Source organism: Macrobrachium nipponense, chromosome 13, assembly GCF_015104395.2.
Source record: "Macrobrachium nipponense isolate FS-2020 chromosome 13, ASM1510439v2, whole genome shotgun sequence".
Lineage (NCBI taxonomy): Eukaryota > Metazoa > Arthropoda > Malacostraca > Decapoda > Palaemonidae > Macrobrachium > Macrobrachium nipponense.
In genome coordinates, this window is record NC_087206.1 from 11251228 (window position 1) to 11258727 (window position 7500).

At 36.7% G+C, this 7500-nt stretch overlaps 1 protein-coding gene and 1 long non-coding RNA gene across 5 annotated transcripts in view; one reads left to right on the forward strand and one right to left on the reverse strand.

Annotated features, from left to right (window-relative positions):
* The window catches only part of LOC135225640 (uncharacterized), a 265065-nt gene extending 262556 nt beyond the window's left edge, over positions 1-2509 (reverse strand). For 2 of the 4 annotated variants that reach the window (XM_064264965.1, XM_064264967.1), the window contains exon 1: positions 2257-2508. The gene's annotated coding sequence lies outside the window, so the exon portion shown is untranslated. Of the gene's footprint in view, positions 1-1604 lie in introns of all 4 variants that reach the window. The other 2 variants (XM_064264961.1, XM_064264964.1) reach the window with 2 other exon arrangements.
* LOC135225641 (uncharacterized) overlaps positions 1-7500 on the forward strand; it is a 463389-nt gene that overhangs the window by 330196 nt on the left and 125693 nt on the right. The window lies entirely within an intron of this gene.

Here is a 7500-nt window from a genome sequence, read left to right on the forward strand (position 1 = left end):
CGCTTACGTCATTTGTGTCAGACTTTTTTTTTTTCTGGGAGGAGGGAAGCACTGGAATAATCTACCTAAATCCTTGGGTTGGAAGGGCAGCTTTTTTATATACTATATATGGGGTTTATTTATATGCAACCTTATTTTTTATATATGGAATATATGTAGTTGCATATCCTTATTTTAGTTTATTTTATTGTGTATATATAAAGAATATATAATATATATATATATATATAATATATATATATATATATATATATATATCTATATATATATATATAATACATGTGTAAGTAAATAAATATAAAGATAAATCATATATACTATATATGTATATATATATATATATATATATATATATATAACATGTGTATAATAAATATAAAAATATATAATATATATATATATATATATATATATATATATAATATATATATATAGTAAATACATGTATATATAGATACATATATATTTGTGTGTATTATATATATGTATGTATGTGTATGTTTACTGTGTATTTGTTTGTAACATAATTACCCAACTAATAATGATGCTGTTATTATCATTACAATAATTGGATTAAAAATGGTCAGTACAATTTTCATATTATAATTATTAACTATAATAATTTGAATAAAAACATTGAGTAACATCTGTCACAAGAAAATAAATAAAAGCAAACATTCACAAACGCGCGCACACACACACAAGAAACAAACACAGATGCATCCAAGCATGCATGCAAGCATAACAGCGCACTCTACAGGCAAATCAATCCCAACTCTCCTCCACCCTCGAAGGCTCAACAGGACATGAAAGTAGAAAATCCAACATCGTTTCGTGCGTGCTGACATGACGACCAAGCCATTTCCCTCCGGATATTCCAGGAAAATCTTCCTGGGAAATCTTCCCTGGTAAATCATCCTGGAATATTTCCCTGGAAAATCTTCCTGGAATATTTTCCCTGGAAAATCTTCCTGGAATATTTTCACTGGAAAATCTTTACAGGTAAATCTTCCCTGAAAGTCTTCATGGAAATCTTCCCTGGACAATCAACCTGGAATATTTTCATTGGAAGATCTTCACAGGTAAATCTTCCTTGGAAAATCTTCACAGGTAAATCTTCCCTGGAAGTCTTCCTGGAAATCTTCCATGGAAAATTTTCATGGAAATCTCCCCTGAAAACATTCCCTGGAAACCTTCCTCGAAATCTTCCATGGAAAATTTTCCTGGAAATCATTCCTTAGAGAATCTTACCAGGAAAATCTTTCCTGGAAAACTAGGACGACAATCTCCCATGGAAAACCTTCCCTGGAAAATCTTCCCCCGTAGCATAATGTCTACCGTAGGTAGGTAGACGTTGGCTGGAAGCAAGGACATTCCATTTTTTAAACAGTCTCTCTCCCTTGTCAATTGCGGTTCAGAAGATTTATTATCACCAGCTTGACTACGGGTGGATTAGGAGAGGAATGACGAAGTGTCAAGATCTTCACATACTCGGGATAAGGAATAAGAGAAGAAGAGGAGGAGGAGGAGGAGGAGGAGGAGGAGGAGGAGGAATAAAAAAGAAGAAGAATTTGGCCTGAATACGGAGGAAATTTTCTTCTTACCTTAAAGCTGCGCGCAAGAAGCACACGGCGGTAAGCGAAAATGACTTGGATGTCGGAGAGAAACAGAGAGAGAGGGAGAAGTGAGTAAGAGAGAGAAAGAGATAGTGTGTGTGTATGAGAGAGAGGAGAGCAAAAAGAGAGAGAGAGAGAGAGAGAGAGATAGGAAGAAATACAGGGAAGGGGTGAAAGGGAGGGGGGTGTGTTGGAAATTAGCAACACAGTTCTTCTTCTTCCTTGTATGTCATCGGAGTTGGGAGCACTCGAACGATCTTGATTGACAATTTCAACACCGAATGGAAACCACCGCTGCTGCCATCGGTACTACAGGGCTGACGTTGAATTTAGCAATAAACATGAGAGGGGGGTGGGTGGGGAAACGAGGTTAAATGCGGTCACAGATGTCCTTGGGTACAGCAGCTCCTGGTGGGGGTTTTCCTTCGGCTTTTCCCCGTTGGTGTCCTTGATCAGAGGGCGCTGGAGGAGGAGGAGCAGGAGTAGTGGATGTTTGTGTATGTCTGTGTGTTTGTGTTGGTAGGGGGGGCGGGGGTTAAAACGACAGAATCCGGATATCCGCCGTCAGAGAAGAACGCCCAGCAGAGGAGGTGGTGGGATTAAGAGGTAGGAAAATGAATTGCTTATTATGTCATCTCACACAACAAAGACGCGGAGTCCCCTTCCGAAAATCCGCTGTGGTTCCTGATTCACTCGCGAGATGGCGACAGAGGCATTCCAGCGGACCACGACGACGCCGATTGCGCCTTATGACACTCGCCCGACATTAAGAGAAATGAAGTGTGTGAAGTTCGAACAGATAGAAACGAGTGGGAGCTAAGGAAAAGCGGAGGCGGACTGACTCCCTCACTGCACCACGTCGTAGCCAACACTGGCACAGTGTCGCCGGGGGAACCCTCTCCCTCTTCTCCTCCACAACCAAGCCAGTCCTCCCTCCACTCCACTCCACCAACGCCAGCTGCTGCTGCTGCTGCTGCTGTGCTGCTGCAACACACTCACTCACTCACTTCCTCTCTCTCTCTCTCTCTCTCTCTCTCTCTCTCTCTCTCTCTCTCTCTGTCACAAACTCACGTCCACACACGCACACACACACACACTATGTCTACGACTCTTCTCCTCGTCAGGCTTAAGTCCCTCGGCACTTGGCAAAACTATCCACAGTTCATATTTGAGGTGTACATTTTTGGAATGCCAGACTTCCATATGAGCGGCCAAAAGGCTTCGTAAATAAACAGATGAATAAATAAACAAATAGATAAAAACTGACAGTGGGTCATATGCTTCGTTCGCTATGCTGCCTAGAAATGCTTTTCCGTGAAGGTCTTCGTCTCGAAGAAGCGTAGTAAAAGAAAAAAAAAAGAAAAAAAGAAAACTTTCAGTGCTTTCAGGGTATGTGCTGAGAGCTTATCCGTTCTCCATCTCATCTGTTTATCTAACCGCAAATGCATCTCTCTCTCTCTCACGCGCGGCTGCTTGCTCTCTCTCTCTCTCTCTCTCTCTCTCTCTCTCTCTCTCTCTCTCTCTCTCTCTCGGCGGTATGATACCCAGATCCCAAAAGCCAAAAATTTAATGCATCTGGCTCCTTTGGCCATAAGTATCTTCCTATTCCTCTACTGCTAAATATATTTATTTTTTAATAGTTTCTGACACTGAATACATATGGCAGTGTAACTATGGCAGACCAGGATGTCGAAATTCCTTCCTATTGACTGACTATCAGCTTCGCAATCCTTTTTTTTTTCTATTCGCCCTTTCGTAATCCCCACCCTTTTGTGTGTGTGTGTGTGCGAGAGAGAGAGAGAGAGAGAGAGAGAGAGAGTGCGCATACGTAGTCCCAAAGGGTTACCTCCGAGCCCCTACGCTGTTTTCCTTTTCATCAGTGGCCTTCTTTATACCCTTCGTGCCCCGTTACAACGCCTGCTGGTGACCATTCCTTGGTTTAGATGTTGGTTTAGCAGCCCCTCATACTAAACAACTAAGCCACACTATGGAGACTCCAATTCCTTCTAAAGCTTTGGTAGAAAGATGAGCAAACGGTGATGGGTTGAGATGAGGCCCGGAGCTAGAGATAAGTATTCCCTCTAAAGCATCTGTATAAGAGATGCCGTGAACATCCCTTAAACTAAGAAATGAGAAAGTATTTACAGCTTTCTAAACTGGTCTTGAATTATTTCCAAAGAAACGGAAAAGGAATTTTGAAATGTACGTCTCAACAGCTTTCACTTCAAGGCACTTCGGCAAATGCTGACTACTCCCTTCATATTGATGTGAGCATGAAAACAGTTAATTTCTTCTACTCTATATAATCACTATGGAAAGAGTTGATTATTACTTCCAATTTATGTGAGTATGAAAACAGCTAATTTCTTCTACTCTATATAATCACTATGGAAAGAGTTGATTATTCCTCCATATTTATGTGAGTATGAAAACAGCTAATTTCTTCTACTCTGTATAATCACTATGGAAAGAGTTAATTATTCCTTCCTATTTATGTATGAAAACACTTAATTTCTTCTTCTCTATATAATCACTATGGAAAGAGTTAATTATTCCTTCCTATTTATGTATGAAAAAACTTAATTTCTTCTACTCTATATAATCACTATGGAAAGAGTTGATTATTACTTCCAATTTATGTGAGTATGAAAACAGCTAATTTCTTCTACTCTGTATAATCACTATGGAAAGAGTTAATTATTCCTTCCTATTTATGTATGAAAACACTTAATTTCTTCTACTCTATATAATCACTATGGAAAGAGTTGATTATTCCTTCCTATTTATGTGAGTATGAAAACAGGTAATTTCTTCTCTTCTAGACAATCACTATGGAAAGAGTTGATTATTCCTCCATATTTATGTGAGTATGAAAACAGTTAATTTCTTCTACCCTATAATCACTATGGAAAGAGTTGATTATTCCTTCTTATTTGCGAGAGTATGCTAATTTCCTCTCCTCCATACTGTAAGTGAATATGAAAACGAGTCAATATTTCACTCTCTCTCCCCGCCCACAACGAATGTTACCAGGACGTCATTCCGAGAATTCGCGTTTTGACTCGCTCTCCGGAAGGCGCCATTCTTACGCAATGGGCATTCTTCCTCACTGCCCAGCAGGTAACTGCTAACCATTCTTACGTCACTTGGCTAGTAATGGCTGGGCCGTATCCAACAGATACAAAGCCATTGATTAAGACCCCAATGCGTGGGCAGTTTGTCTCTTCGCAAATAGAAAAGATTGCGGGCTTGTAAACGTCCGCACGCACACACACACCACACACACACACACACACACACACACACATATATATATATATATATATATATATATATATATATATATAACTATATATATATATATATATATATATATGCATTATTCCCCCTTACAAAGAGGTGGCACCCTTCTGCCGTTGAACAACCGCTTTAGGAATGAGGTTGCAATCCCAATACCCTGCTCCACCATTGTCCGACGGGCCTAGGTGCCGACTAAGCCTGGCTTTTCGAGCTGGTCACCCCTCCAAGTACCGTACAGGGCCAATCATAATTTTGCTGGTCGAAAGACAATTACGAATGGATTCGTAAACAGCGGCGCATAAGAGGACATGAATAGATTGAGAAGTTAAAGGGGGATTGTGGTTAATAAGAGTACATATATTAACATAATATTATATAAGTATTTATTAACAGGAATTTGTGTAAGGATTTTCATAAGAGACAGTTTTTTTGGGGTCTTATAATGATTCAAAAGTATAAAAAAAAGCGATAACAGTTTAAAGGAAATATTAATTTAATGAAATAAATTATCAATAATTTATTTCATTAAATCTTCTGTCGTTTGGTACCTTCTGAGTCATCGAATTACTTCGTGAAATCCTAGATTATATCTTGTCATCTCTCTTTTTATAATTCGAAACGTTTCAGTGCCTCCGTAATTGTTACATGCTCAGGAACCAATCAGACCTTTTTATAGATATCTATATTAAGTGTTGTCTCTCTGTAGCGTACAGCTCCTGAAATACAGTAGCGATCTTTAGAAAATTAGTTTATATCAAATATTACTTTGCTTTCTTATATGGGATAAATTTACCAGTGCCCCATACCAGAGCACCTACTGTATATTAATTATTTAATATATTCGATACCTTATTCATTACTTACTAATGTTTCCTAATGCATTTAACGCTAATGTTTTATTTGTGTTTTGTTACAAAACGTTAGCTCATGAAACACGTCATTTTTTTTTTTACTGCTCATATTTGTAGTTACATCAATGAATGTTTGATTAAAATTTAAAAACTGATGTAATAAAATAAATAGATTGGTATTGCTGCTTTAAACTAATTAAAGAGGAAATGTTTCAGATAATGAAGTTATAAAATGAAGTCATTCTTTCCAGCGAAAGTATTACAAGTAATGTAAACACGTAATAACAGTAATATTCATACGATAACAAAGATACCGTTATAAAGTCACTGCAAACTCCAATAATAATAATAATAATAATAATAATAATAATAATAATAATAATAATAATAATAATAATACACATAACCTTGTACTCAATTACACTATTAAATGTCATAACGACGTCGACATGTAATCTTTAAAAGGAATTTAATCACCTGGTCTGAAGAGCAAAATACATATTAATTCCTATTATCCCGTGTTCAAAGCAAGTACGAAAAAATAGGACTTGGAAACAAAAATGTCAATGTGATCTGTAATATCAGCGTTTGCGTAATCATGAGTGGAGTAATAAAGGTATTTGAGGTGAAATGCGTCCGTCGATGTTATGGTGTTTATATTTTTTTATTTTTATTTTTTTGTGGGAGGCGGGGGCCGTGGTTATCTTTAGAAAGGGAGAGAGGAAGACAGGATTAGATAAGAGAGAGAGAGAGAGAGAGAGAGAGAGGGTGGGGTTATTTTAGATATTTTATTCACTCCAGCTTGATGGACTTTTAATAATGCGCGCATGTGAGGTGAATGTATATAGTCTTAAAGTAGACAGTGGAATGTAATATATACTATATAGATATATATATCTATATATAATACATCATATATATCATATATATATATATATATATATCTAGATAGTATAATATATATATATATATATATATATATATCTCAGATTCAGCTAAGTCAATTTTTTCTATCACCTTTAAAACCGAACAGCGAACTCGATAAACATTCGGAGCGCTATTTTTTTTTCTTCGGCGGTGTTATTGAATAAATTTATCAAAAGCGATGTATGGTATAGTCGTCATCCAAAAATTAATTAGATTTGGGCTTTCTGCCAACCCTTCCCGCTCAGAGGGATATCAACTTTTGGTATTTCCACACTCGACAAAAAAATATATGTATATATATAATTTCTCCGGTCTATTTCTATTCGTTGGTAAAATGCAAATGGGGAACAACAGAAGTCTTTTTCTCAGTGGTTATCACTATTTGTTTTCATTCTCTTAGTGTTCCAAAAATACCCCGAGTAAGGATGCGTCTACTTTATATTTTAAACGTCATAAATATATCGGCAACTTATCGCATACATATCACGAATGTTGAAAACTTATGATATACATATTATTACGAACATATTGAAAACTTATGATATACATATTACGAACATGTATATACAGTGCATATCACAAACTTGCTGAATACTTATCACATTCATATCACAAACATATTGAAAACTTATCACTTACATACCACTAACATGGTGAAAAATTATCTCATACATATTCAAAACATGTTGAAAACTTATCACATATATATCCCAAATATGTTGAAAACTTATCGCAAACATGTTGAAAACTTGTCACATGCATAAATAAACATGGTGAAAAATTGTTGCATGCATATCGCTAAAATG